This window comes from Lissotriton helveticus, chromosome 5_1, assembly GCF_964261635.1.
Source record: "Lissotriton helveticus chromosome 5_1, aLisHel1.1, whole genome shotgun sequence".
NCBI lineage: Eukaryota > Metazoa > Chordata > Amphibia > Caudata > Salamandridae > Lissotriton > Lissotriton helveticus.
In genome coordinates, this window is record NC_136065.1 from 2,104,989,608 (window position 1) to 2,105,004,052 (window position 14,445).

Sequence of the window (14,445 nt, forward strand, 5' to 3'; positions counted from 1 at the left end):
ACAATCCACAGCAAAAAACATCTCCTCCAGCTGCGGTTAAACATAGAAGGATGGCGGCAAACCTTGGAAACAACCTTCCTACTGTGCTAAAAGGTACATGTTCTTTCCTCCATCTCAACCATTTAAAAGTCCTTTTCCAGTTCTATATATCTTCAAAACCAGCTGATTCGAGGCATTATACACCATGTAGGAGAGTAGGGTCTGCTATCCTATGGTCACCCCAAATTTTTGCTTTTTGCTTCACTGGTTTTCGACTACTGAGGCTGTGGGCCTGCTGATCAGACCCCCAGCCTGCTGTTCTCTCACTAAATTAATAATACATGTGCTATAGGCACATACCACAATTGGAAATGGACTCCTTGTCAGCCCCTGTCTAATGCACTATAGGTGCCCAGGGCATAGGGGCCACCAAGGCCTACCAGGGGCTGCAGCATATCTTTTGCCACCCCTGGCTGGTTCTTAAATTGACGCAACTGGCTGATCACTCAGCTGGGGTAAGGTGGTGTAATCACCCCTTACTTAGATATAGTATACCTATATCTAAACCTATATCTGGACACATATTAACCTGTGAGCCACTCCTATGGAAGGCCTCATCAATCCTGGAGGCAGAGTGCATGGTTTAATGTAAGATGGAGCTCTAGCATGAGCTGAGCCTGTCTGCAGCTATCGGGAACAACTCCCTAAGCTGTTTCAGGATAATGCCTTACCATATACTCTTAAGTGCCTTATAATCCTCGCGGTTATATAGCAACTCTGGTTTGGCTTTATCAAAACATGTCGTGTAAGGTGTCATACAATTTGGAATACTATCCCCTCGCCAGTTCTGGCGACGGGGATAGCATTCCACCCCTCTAGAGAGGTAAGACATGTTACTTTACTTAAATGCGGTTAATTTCTAAAAGGACCTTAGATCCACAAAATGGATGCCTCTGCCACAGACAAGAGTCTGACCCCCTGAAGCTGATCGAAACTCAGCCAAATGGGGCCTGGACAAAGGGTTTCCTGTCGCAGGGGGGTGTTACCACCCTCCAGACAGGAGATAGTGGATTGTAGCAGGGAGGTTTGAAAGAAACCAGACACTGCTTGGGGCGCACAAGGCTGCCCCTTGCATAATCCGGCCAAACCGGTTCTGGGGCACTCCAGCCCTCGTGCAAGGGCGGCCTGGATCAAAGGAAGGGGGTGTATCCACCCACTTACTGGGTCCCACCCATAGGAGGGGACCTAGCAGGTAATCCAGCCCCCAAAATTAGTATAAGACTGGGAGCAGTGCCAATGCACTTCAGATTTTCCTGATGAAACATAAGAAACGAAACTCTGGACCCTTCGACATCCTACTCAACGTAGAAGACTGAAGAATCTCCCTTGTGGTCAAGGAGTGACCACCCTGTGCAAACAGGCACCATCCAGCCATCGACGTCTGCTTTGTCGCAGTTCCCGCCGGAACTCGAGCGACAGAGATCGACGAGATCAAGCTTGCCTGCCTTCCTACAGCCCGATCCACAGTCCCTGCAGAGCTGAGACCCGTGGAGGCGACCGGAAGCGTGGGGCACGCCATCTTGAATTGACCACGAGACGCTGACCGTGCAGCCCACGAGTGACCCTCGAAGCTGTACACCGGGGTTTGAGAAGCCCCCACCCTGAGCCACACTTGCACCGAAGTTCAGCCCTCCACACTCGACGAGTGCTGCGTGGGGCCCTTCTGCTTCTTTTGGCTCAACGCGTTGGCCCGGTCACTTGCCAGCCGGCTAGTGGCCCCTGTGCAGACGAACTTTGAAATTCGACCTGCGAATCTGGTTGCTCCAGATCTGCACCAGCTCCCCTGAAAAGGAGCCCCCACTCTGACCCTCCTGGTTCGAGTGAGAAGCAATCTCCCGGTTCCGCGTGGATTGCTCTTGCCAAGTGTTGTTTGCTCCAAACTTGAAGCCGACTGCGCCGACGGTGAGAGCCCTCGTGGGACAGATCGTGACCCGCTCCTGGACGTCGCAGATGCCCCAGAGCCCACGTGACAGGGAAGAGAAGCTCCTCGACGACCACCTGATTGCGCCCGACATTGCCTGGTTCCGTCCTGGTTCCACCCTGGTCACTGCTGAGTGACCCAGACTCTGTCCCCTCTGCTTTCAGGTACTTTTTGACTCGAGTCCACCCTTGGACTCCACCGGACACTTCTCTTTCACCCCGCCTGCAGCCCTTTCAGCTTCAAGCACCAAGAGCCTGCGTGACGAAACCCGACTCAACTTCGACCCTGTGCACCCGCTTCCTGTGGGTGAGGTAACTTTGCTCCGCCGGTGTTCCCACACTGGTACACATCTCTAGGGTCTGTGTCTTAAGTTTTGTTCCTCTAGGTTCAGCGGAAGTGTCCTTAAACTTTAACTTTACAACTTTTACGCACCATTGGTTAACATTGGTGCATGCGTGCGCTTTCCGCACTGCTCCCGAATCCCGTGGGCCTCTCCCGACTTCAGCATTGCTTGTCCCGACTGCTCCCAGCGATTCCCTAGGCCCTAGGCCTAACCACTGTTCGAGTGGTATCTCTTATACCACTTGTTTAGTATATGGTTTGAGTGGCCCCCCGCCCTCATCCATAATTGTGCAACTTTGTATGTTTAAACTGTGCTTTTGATTTAACGCTTGTGCCCCTTTATTCATAAAGAATACTGGGGATTGTTTTTAGTAATAAATACATATATTTTTATAATATATACTTGTGTGGTGTCCTTTCATTTGATATTACAGGATTGTATGTGGTAAAACAGCTCGCTTAACACGACCTCTTAAGTTAAGCCTTTAGGCTGCTTAGTCCATGCTACCCCTAGGATAGCTTGTCTAACAAGGCACCATAAGGGATTGTTTGGTCTGATAACCGGTGATTCCAGAATTGGAAACATCACCTATCAGGCCAACTTCTCACATTGGTGAGCAGCGGTGCGGATTTGAGCTTGCTGTTGTTTTACCATTGCAATCTTTTATCAAATTGAAAGATCACATCAAGTACCTCTAGGTACATATAACATCAAAAGCTTAGCATATTTAAGTTCTACTGAACTTAGTAGTTGTAGATTAAAGGGATTAGCACACCCTGGCTACAACTCACTAGCAAGGTACAGTAGGGAAACACTTAGTGTAGGTAGGTGCATCACTTACACCACACTAGAATGAATGAATGAATGAATGAAAATATTTGTAAAGCGCGCGATGGCCAAACGGCTTCCTGGCGCTGGGAGCTCTAAGAACCGGACAGACAGGGCCAGGAGGATTAGCGGGGGTAGGCCTGGACAAAGAGGAAAGTTTTTAGCGCTTTACGAAAATGAGAGAAGATAGGAATCGAACGCATAGAAAGAGGAAGGGAGTTCCAGAACCGGGGAGCAAGAACAGAAAAGCGGGTTCCACCAGTGCGGGATTTGCGGAAGCGGGGAACAGTGAGGAGGGCAGAAGATGATGAACGGAGAGTGCGGGCAGGGGTGTGAAGGGAAATCAGAGAATTGATGAAAGCCGGTCCAGAGTGATCAAGGGCCCGATAAACAAGGCACCCCAATTTGAACAGGGATCTCTGCAAGATGGGCAACCAGTGAAGGGATTTGAGGACAGGAGTGATGTGATGGGATTTGGGCAAGTGAAAGATAAGACGGGCAGCCTGATTCTGGATAGCTTGTAGGCGACTAGAGTCATGTCTGACACAGGAAAAGCCTCAGGGTCTGCTCCTGTGACAGTTGACCTTACCAAGGCAACTTCCAGCTATGACAAATTAACCCGAAAGGACTTGATTGCCTTGTGCATATCAAGAGGGTTAAAAAGGGGCAGAAGTCCCACCTGTCCTATCCTGATAGCCATTCTAGAACAGGATGACTTAGAGAAGGCGAATGAAGTTCCCTTAGAGTCAGGAGATGGAGTGAACCCCACTGTAACTGATACCCCTCCAGAGGAAGGAGAAGAGGAGGAAGAAGAGGAGGAGGAGGACTCAGATGTAGAGGACTCAGAAGATCAGGATCAGAGGGGTAGCCAGGTCCTAGTTGCCAGGCTTAACCAGGCCAACTTAGACCTACTGGGAAATGGAGAGGGCCAGCACCTCCCCAGATCCCACCATATCATTCTCCCAGGCAACAGAAGAGTGAGATCTCCCTCAGGGGACTCTCATATTTCTAGTGCCTCAAGAGAATCTCAGAGAGGTATGACTGCCTCTCAGAAGATAGAGCATAGGGCCAGAATGAGGGCTGTCAAACTCCAAATAGAGAGGGAGGAGGTAGCCTTGGCTCAAGCTAGACTTGCCTTGGCAAGAGAGCAGAAATTGTGTGGCTTAGATGCCACTGGTGGCAGCAATATTCCTAGAGAAAAAGACAGGAGCTATGATAATAGAAACCTGACAAAAATTGTGGCCCCCTACAAGGAAGGGGATGACATCCACAAATGGATGACTGCTCTTGAGAGAGCCTGCATGGTACAGCAGGTTCCTCAGGATCAGTGGGCTGCAATTTTATGGTACTCCTTTTCTGAGAAAGGGAGGGACAGGCTCCTCACAGTTAGACCTGAGGATGCCAAAAACTACTCTGTCTTGAAGAGTGCTCTTATTGAAGGGTTTGGCCTAACCACTGAGCAATACAGGTTGTTGTTCAGAGACACCCAAAAAGCACAGACTCAAGACTGGACTGATTTCGGGGATTGTGCCACTAAGGCTCTTGAGGGTTGGTTGCAGGGAAGTAAAGTTTCAGACTATACAGGATTGTACAATCTTATCATGAGAGAACAGATCCTTAACAACTGTACAAACCAGCTGTTGCATCAATACCTTATTGACTCTGATCTGACCTCTCCCCAAGAATTGGGAAAGAAGGCAGACAAATGGGTCAGAACAAGGATTAAGCAGAAACCCCAGAACCAAGGTGGTGACCAGAAAGAAAACAGACCAGAAGGGTGGAAATCAGAAAGATAAAGAAAAAGACCAGAAGTCTTCAGGCCCCCAAACTAATAGTAAGGAGGGTGGTTCCCAAAATGGAAACAAAAAGAAGAAGAAGAATGGCCCAAAGAAGCCTTGGTGTAATAACTGCAAATCAGTTTCACACTGGGGCAGTGAATGCACCAAGACAAATCCAGTCCCCACCACTGCAGCTCCTAAAGCAACTGCACCCCCTAGTACAGTCAGCAGTGGTGGAACACAGCCAAAGGGTGTAGTAGGGTTGACCCTGGGTACTGAAGTAGGATCTGGCCTAGTCAGAATCCCTACTCAGGCAGTTCTCCTATATGATGTGGACTTAGCTTTGTCCACTACAGTGAGTCCCAGTAACCTGGGCAAATATAGGCAGACGCCTTTAATTAATGAGAAACTGGCTCAGGCCTACAGGGACACATGTGCCAGTGTCACAATGGTGACACCTGACTTTGTGGACCCTGGACAGATTGTACTAGGTGAGAGTTACCTAGTGACCAATGCAAGCAACTCCACTACTTCCCATAGTGTGGCAGTTGTGAACTTCTCCTGGGGAGGGGTAGATGGCCTAAAGAAAGTTGTTGTGAGTGCAGACCTCCCAGTAGACTGTCTGTTAGGCAATGATCTTGAAAGCTCAGTTTGGTCAGAAGTGTACGGGACTCATGCAGAAATGCTAGGGATTTCAGCTCATGTCCTTGCAGTGACAAGGTCTCAGGCTAAGAAGTGCCTTCCTGAACCAGTGGTGGATCTTGGAACAATAGACCAACCACAACCCAAGAGAAGGAGCAAGAGAGGAAAGGCTGAGCCTTCCACCTTGCCCCAGGTTGAGGATCAAGTTTCAGAGGAAACTGATTCTGCAGTCCAAGAGGAGACTGTCTCTGAGGAACTTGAACCTGACCAGGTTGAGTTTCTGGGGACAGGGGGACCCTCAAGGGCAGACCTGAGGCAGGCTCAATTAGATTGCCCTTCCCTTGAACCCCTCAGACAGCAGGCTGCTGCTGAGGCTGCTGGGGATGCCCAAGGTACCCATACTGTGTATTGGGATGATGGACTCCTTTACTCAGAGGCTAGAGACCCCAAGCCTGGCATGACCAGGAGCTTGGTTATACCTCTGCAGTTTAGGGGGTTCCTCCTTACCTTGGCCCATGATATTCCCCTTGCAGGACACTTAGGCCAGAACAAGACGTGGGACAGGCTTGTTTCACACTTTCACTGGCCTCATATGTCAGAAAATGTCAAGGAGTTTTGTCGCTCCTGTGTCACTTGCCAAGCCAGTGGTAAGTCAGGTGGCACAACAAAGGCCCCCCTCATACCACTACCTGTGGTGGGGGTTCCCTTTGAAAGAGTTGGAATTGATATTGTGGGTCCAATGGACCCCCAAACAGCATCTGGGAACAGATTTATACTGGTGGTAGTGGATCATGCCACCAGGTATCCAGAGGCTATTCCCCTGAGGACCACCACAGCACCTGTGGTGGCAAAAGCCCTCATTGCAGTTTTCTCAAGAGTGGGCTTTCCAAAGGAGGTACTATCAGATAGGGGCACACATTTTATGTCTAGCTATCTGAAAGCAATGTGGAAGGAGTGTGGAGTAAACTACAAGTTTACCACCCCCTATCATCCACAGTGCAATGAGCTTGTGGAGAGATTTAACAAGACCCTAAAAGGCATGATAAAGGGATTACCAGAGAAGCTCAGGCGGAAATGGGACATTCTTTTACCTTGCCTGCTCTTTGCTTACAGAGAGGACCCACAGAAGGGGGTTGGCTACAGCCCTTTTGAACTTTTGTTTGGCCACCCTGTGAGGGGTCCATTGTGTTTGGTGAAGGAAGGATGGGAGTTACCTCTCAAAAAGCCTAAACTAGACATAGTGGACTATGTACTTGGTCTCCGCTCCAGGATGGCTGAATACATGGAGAGAGCATCCAAAAACCTGGAGGCCAGCCAAGAATTACAAAAAGCTTGGCATGACCAAAAGGCTGTACTGGTAGAGTTCCAACCAGGGCAGAAGGTGTGGGTACTGGAGCCAGTGGCCCCAGCAGCACTCCAGGACAAATGGAGTGGACCCTACCCTATCATTGAGAAAAAGGGAGAAGTCACCTACTTGGTTGACTTTGGAACCCCTAGGAGCCCTCACAGGGTAATCCATGTGAATCGTTTGAAAGCATTTGTGGACAGGGAGGACATGAGCTTGCTCATGGCCACAGATGGGGATCAGGAGGAAGAGAGTGACCCTCTCCCAGACCTGCTTTCTCAGAACCCTGATGATGGTTCAGTTGATGGAGTAGCCTTGGCAGGCAGCCTCACTGACCAGCAACAGATGGACTGTAGACAGGTTTTGCAGGCCCACAGACATTTGTTTTCACTCACACCCAGCCAGACTGACTGGTGCACCCATGTGGTGGACACTGGTGACAGTCTGCCTGTGAAGAATAAGATCTACAGGCAACCTGACCATGTCAGGGATTGCATCAAGGCTGAGGTGCAAAAGATGTTTGAGCTTGGAGTGATTGAGCCATCAGAGAGCCCATGGGCCAGCCCAGTAGTCCTTGTGCCAAAACCTCATACCCAAGATGGAAAGAGAGAAATGAGATTTTGAGTGGACTACAGGGGTCTCAATGCTGTCACTAGGACAGATGCTCACCCCATTCCAAGAGCAGATGAGCTCATTGACAGATTGGCTTCTGCCAAGTTTCTGAGCACATTTGATCTGACAGCTGGCTACTGGCAAATCAGACTAGCTGAGGAGTCAAAAGCCAAAACAGCATTCTCTACCCCTAGTGGACATTATCAGTTTGTGGTAATGCCCTTTGGTTTGAAGAATGCACCTGCCACTTTCCAAAGGTTGGTGAACCAAGTCCTTGCTGGGTTGGATGACTTTTGTGCAGTATATCTAGATGATATTGCTGTCTTTAGCTCCACCTGGGAGGATCACCTGATCCACCTGAAGAAGGTTTTGGAGGCTCTGCAAAAGGCAGGCCTAACTATCAAGGCTACTAAGTGCCAGATAGGGCAGAGTAAGGTTGTGTACCTGGGCCACCTAGTAGGTGGGGGTCAGGTTCAACCACTGGAGAGCAAAATCCAGACCATACAGGACTGGGCTCCTCCAGTTACCCAGACACAAGTCAGAGCCTTCTTGGGCCTGACTGGGTATTACAGAAAGTTTGTGAAAAACTATGGGTCTATAGTAACACCATTAAATGACTTGACATCCAAGAAGATGCCAAAAAAAGGTTCAGTGGACAGTTAGCTGTCAAAAGGCATTCGATGACCTGAAGAAGGCCATGTGCTCTGCACCTATCCTGAAGAGTCCTGACTACTCCAAACAGTTCATTGTACAGACAGATGCTTCTGAGTTGGGGGTGGGAGCTGTGCTCTCACAACTTAATCAAGATGGTCAAGACCAGCCCATTGCTTTTATTAGCAGAAGGCGGACCCCCAGAGAGAAACGTTGGTCAGCCATTGAGAGGGAGGCCTTTGCTGTGGTTTGGGCCCTGAAGAAGTTGAGGTCCTACTTGTTTGGAACTCACTTCCTAGTTCAGACAGACCATAAGCCCCTCTTGTGGCTCAATCAGATGAAGGGTGAAAACCCCAAACTGCTCAGGTGGTCCATTTCCCTACAGGGGATGGACTTTACAGTGGAGCACCGCCCAGGGACTGACCATGGTAATGCAGATGGTCTCTCCAGGTACTTCCACTTAGAACATGAAGACTTATCTGGTCAAGGTTAGTTTAATGTCCCTGCGTTTGGGGGGGGGGGTTGTGTAGGAGAGTAGGGTCTGCTATCCTATGGTCACCCCAAATTTTTGCTTTTTGCTTCACTGGTTTTCGACTACTGAGGCTGTGGGCCTGCTGATCAGACCCCCAGCCTGCTGTTCTCTCACCAAATTAATAATACATGTGCTATAGGCACATACCACAATTGGAAATGGACTCCTTGTCAGCCCCTGTCTAATGCACTATAGGTGCCCAGGGCATAGGGGCCACCAAGGCCTACCAGGGGCTGCAGCATATCTTTTGCCACCCCTGGCTGGTTCTTAAATTGACACAACTGGCTGATCACTCAGCTGGGGTAAGGTGGTGTAATCACCCCTTACTTAGATATAGTATACCTATATCTAAACCTATATCTGGACACATATTAACCTGTGAGCCACTCCTATGGAAGGCCTCATCAATCCTGGAGGCAGAGTGCGTGGTTTAATGTGAGATGGAGCTCTAGCATGAGCTGAGCCTGTCTGCAGCTATCGGGAACAACTCCCTAAGCTGTTTCAGGATAATGCCATACCATATACTCTTAAGTGCCTTATAATCCTCGCGGTTATATAGCAACTCTGGTTTGGCTTTATCAAAACATGTCGTGTAAGGTGTCATACGATTTGGAATACTATCCCCTCGCCAGTTCTGGCGACGGGGATAGCATTCCACCCCTCTAGAGGGGTAAGACATGTTACTTTACTTAAATGCGGTTAATTTCTAAAAGGACCTTAGATCCACAAAATGGATGCCTCTGCCACAGACAAGAGTCTGACCCCCTGAAGCTGACCGAAACTCAGCCAAATGGGGCCTGGACAAAGGGTTTCCTGTCGCAGGGGGGTGTTACCACCCTCCAGACAGGAGATAGTGGATTGTAGCAGGGAGGTTTGAAAGAAACCAGACAATGCTTGGGGCGCACAAGGCTGCCCCTTGCATAATCCGGCCAAACCGGTTCTGGGGCACTCCAGCCCTCGTGCCAGGGCGGCCTGGATCAAAGGAAGGGGGTGTATCCACCCACTTCCTGGGTCCCACCCATAGGAGGGGACCTAGCAGGTAATCCAGCCCCCAAAATTAGTATAAGACTGGGAGCAGTGCCAATGCACTTCAGATTTTCCTGATGAAACATAAGAAACGAAACTCTGGACCCTTCGACATCCTACTCAACGTAGAAGACTGAAGAATCTCCCTTGTGGTCAAGGAGTGACCACCCTGTGCAAACAGGCACCATCCAGCCATCGACGTCTGCTTTGTCGCAGTTCCCGCCGGAACTCGAGCGACAGAGATCGACGAGATCAAGCTTGCCTGCCTTCCTACAGCCCGATCCACAGTCCCTGCAGAGCTGAGACCCGTGGAGGCGACCGGAAGCGTGGGGCACGCCATCTTGAATTGACCACGAGACGCTGACCATGCAGCCCACGAGTGACCCTCGAAGCTGTACACCGGGGTTTGAGAAGCCCCCACCCTGAGCCACACTTGCACCGAAGTTCAGCCCTCCACACTCGACGAGTGCTGCGTGGGGCCCTTCTGCTTCTTTTGGCTCAACGCGTTGGCCCGGTCACTTGCCAGCCGGCTAGTGGCCCCTGTGCCGACGAACTTTGAAATTCGACCTGCGAATCTGGTTGCTCCAGATCTGCACCAGCTCCCCTGAAAAGGAGCCCCCACTCTGACCCTCCTGGTTCGAGTGAGAAGCAATCTCCCGGTTCCGCGTGGATTGCTCTTGCCAAGTGTTGTTTGCTCCAAACTTGAAGCCGACTGCGCCGACGGTGAGAGCCCTCGTGGGACAGATCGTGACCCGCTCCTGGACGTCGCAGATGCCCCAGAGCCCACGTGACAGCGGAGAGAAGCTCCTCGACGACCACCTGATTGCGCCCATTGCCTGGTTCCGTCCTGGTTCCACCCTGGGCACTGCTGAGTGACCCAGACTCTGTCCCCTCTGCTTTCAGGTACTTTTCGACTCGAGTCCACCCTTGGACTCCACCGGACACTTCTCTTACACCCCGCCTGCAGCCCTTTCAGCTTCAAGCACCAAGAGCCTGCGTGACGAAACCCGACTCAACTTCGACCCTGTGCACCCGCTTCCTGTGGGTGAGGTAACTTTGCTCCGCCGGTGTTCCCACACTGGTACACATCTCTAGGGTCTGTGTCTTAAGTTTTGTTCCTCTAGGTTCAGCGGAAGTGTCCTTAAACTTTAACTTTACAACTTTTACGCACCATTGGTTAACATTGGTGCATGCGTGCGCTTTCCGCACTGCTCCCGAATCCCGTGGGCCTCTCCCGACTTCAGCATTGCTTGTCCCGACTGCTCCCAGCGATTCCCTAGGCCCTAGGCCTAACCACTGTTCGAGTGGTATCTCTTATACCACTTGTTTAGTATATGGTTTGAGTGGCCCCCCGCCCTCATCCATAATTGTGCAACTTTGTATGTTTAAACTGTGCTTTTGATTTAACGCTTGTGCCCCTTTATTCATAAAGAATACTGGGGATTGTTTTTAGTAATAAATACATATATTTTTATAATATATACTTGTGTGGTGTCCTTTCATTTGATATTACAGGATTGTATGTGGTAAAACAGCTCGCTTAACACGACCTCTTAAGTTAAGCCTTTAGGCTGCTTAGTCCATGCTACCCCTAGGATAGCTTGTCTAACAAGGTTGACTTACAACCAGACACCATAAGGAATTGTTTGGTCTGATAACCGGTGGTTCCAGAATTGGAAACATCACCTATCAGGCCAACTTCTCACACACCACATCCATGTTAAAACCAAAATTCAAACCATCTGTGCAGAAGAACTCAGCAAGTGCTTTTATTTCTGCTGACCGCCGGAGGATCACGGAGGATCACGGCGGAACTGCGCATCCAGTCTCCAGCAATTCCAGCTATACGTGAAAAATGTTGAGGATCAACAGTAGATACGGGTTAAAGAGATCTCGGGCTGCATGTAAAAAGGGAGCCGTTTTTAGAAAGCCATTATATTATTTGAGTTGGATTTATAAAGGAGAAACCTACCCTGGGAAGCAGCAAGGTGCTACTCAAGGTGACAATGCACATAACCTGCATGTAGCTAAGAGGCTTGCAGATATCCTGGCACTGAGAACTCAAGACAAATTGGCAGAAAATGTATTTATTCATTTTTGGTTACCAATAGTTGCCCTGGTGCTGAAATACTGAAACCCAGAAAGTCTAGCTCACAAGAGAATAAGGATCAATACTGACTAAATAGCCAAGTTTTAAACTGTCTCCTCAGCTTCATGAAATTCACAAGGGGCCTCAGATTTAGGGATAGTCACTTCCAGGCCTTTGCTGCCTGAAAAGCAAATTATCTACCCTCCAATGCGAACCTCCCTTTAAGAACCGGAAGTACAAAATCAGAGCATGGGTTCCACTTCTGAGAGTACAAGGAAAATAGTTGGCGAACGAAATGAGGACCCACATTATGAGCGCCTTCAAACACAGCCACAGGCCTTGGGGGAGAATATGCTTCTGAGTTGGCAGCCAGTGTAGATCTGCAGGTGCCCAGAGATGGATTTATGTCACAGGTGTTTAAGGAGAAGCTAAGCTCCTGCATCCTGTACCGACTGCGTCACTGATTGGTCTAGGCTGGGATTGCCAAATACAGAGCATTCGCATAAATCAGCAGAGAGCCTACATCTTTGGCAGGATGCAGTAGTGTGAGCTTTCCAGAAAAACCTTAAAATGACAAAAGCAAAAGGAAGTGACTTTTGCTAATTGTGACTTCAGTGAAAACTCATTATCAAACATGAACTCAAGGTTCTTCACAGTCATAACAGGCCATATGCATTTGCCAAAAGATTAAAACCACAAACTTGGTAAACCACCTAACACCATTACCTGAGTTTTGTCTGAGCTCAGCTTCAGGCAGCTTCTAGACACTCCAGCTGCCACAGAACAGAGCACAGAATGAAAACTGATACAGGCATCACTGCTGTTGCTGTTGGGCCCAAGAACTGTTTGAGGGCCATCTGCTTAGTACATGCAAGTGAACTGTTACTCCTTGATTAGCTCAGCAAGAGGTGCCACTACAGATTAAGATGCTTGGTCTTCACTAACACATAACACAGGTTGGCTGAAAATCTTGGCATAGGTACTGTCAGCCTGTGGTCAGTTAACAATGACTGTGTTAAATTAAAGACCTAGCCATGCCCTCCAACCCCTGTGAGCCTGTCGAGCAGTATATTGTGCCTCATGGTCTCGAAGGATGCAGAGAGGTCAAGGCGGAAGAGCGCAAGAACTCCACCCAGAGCCAGAATCATCTTTAGCTTGTTCTGGACATCGACTAGCACTACCTCTGTTGCATGAGAGACAAGAAACCCATAAGGAGAGAGTTAGCTGTAATAAATCCCTTTTTCTAAAAATCAATATCTTTTCTGGACCTTGATAGACAGAAAAAGCGGCTGAACAATGATCACCTGGAGATCCTGATTAATCTATTAGAGTCTGAGCAGAAACGAAAATCAGGACACAAGACGAAGATGCTTTCAGTATCTGGAAAGAAAAAGTTTGAGACATAATCCAAGTTTTATCCCTGAAGAATTTGGAAAAAGTTACAGAGAGAAAGAGATGGATAGGCAGTCTATAATGCACCTGTAGGATTAGTTTATTCTCTAAAAACTTTGAACATTTCACAAAAGATGTTGAGGAATTGAACTCTGACTGTGTTTGTCTAAACTGGGTTTTGTAGTTCCCGAGGATAGTTTTAACTTCCATTGAGCAGTGCAGAAGCTTGTTTAGCTGCCGACAACTCAGAGGTATACCAAAGAACAGATGCTCTTTTCTGGTGAGACTTGATGGCACCCCTGGGCGAAATTGTCTGTAGCGCAGTTGAAATTAAAGTTAGCATTATTGATCTGGACATCCCTCCCGAAAGTGCCAGGAAGAGCTGATAACATATCACCACAATTCTCAGCATTTACTTTAGTCAGCTCTTCCTCTGCTATAGAAAAGGAGGAGAAAATATTGGTCTGTGGATGGGCTGACTCAAAGTTCAAGGAAAATAATCAGGCAGAGTGGTCAGGCAGGCCAGTAGCAGACTCTAAAGAGTGGTTACCAAATCAGTATACACAAATATTAGGTCTAAAATATGGCTAGCTGTATGCGTAAGCTCAGATGTAATTTGTTGAAGGCGAGGTGCAGGCTGGCAGTAAGCTGCTGGAGGCTGACAAAGTCTGCATATTCAGCCTAAAGCGATGAACTTAGAGGTGCCTACAAAAAAGGAGACAACATTTATGAAGTTATATCCAAAGCTAGAAGCTTAGACATGGCATGGGGACCAGTGGTAAGATTTATGAAGACACAGCATTCCAAGTGGGGAGATTCTGCAGAAGAAAAAGCAGCAATTCAGTGGGGAGAGTGGGATTGAAATCTAAGATGGATGACTGGAAAGAGAACGCAGACAGTAAAGTGACTTGCAGGGCTTTCTCCAACTCGCCTGTGACCCTTTCAAATGGGTTCAAACTTGAGGGCATTGATGAGAGGCGTAGAGGGTCCCTTGCTACTGTAGGGAAAACTCTTGCCCATTCCTGCTTCACGCTTTTCCAGCACTATTACCCACATCAGGATGAGTGGTGCTTAAGAGGGGAAGTATTTCCCACGTTTGTACCTTTCAAGACCAGGCTCAGGTGATGCAGCTCATGGTCTGGTAAATCTTTACTGATGGATCTACCTCTAGCCCAAACACAAAAGTCCACCACCTAAAAAAAGCAAAGAGCTGTCCCAAGATACAGCAGCAATCAAAAGGCATATGG

The 14,445-nt window shown here is 48.7% G+C and overlaps 1 protein-coding gene across 2 annotated transcripts in view; it reads right to left on the reverse strand.

The window, feature by feature from the left end:
* The window catches only part of STKLD1 (serine/threonine kinase like domain containing 1), a 392,522-nt gene that overhangs the window by 322,582 nt on the left and 55,495 nt on the right, over nt 1–14,445 (reverse strand). The gene's annotated exons all lie outside the window — the stretch shown is intronic.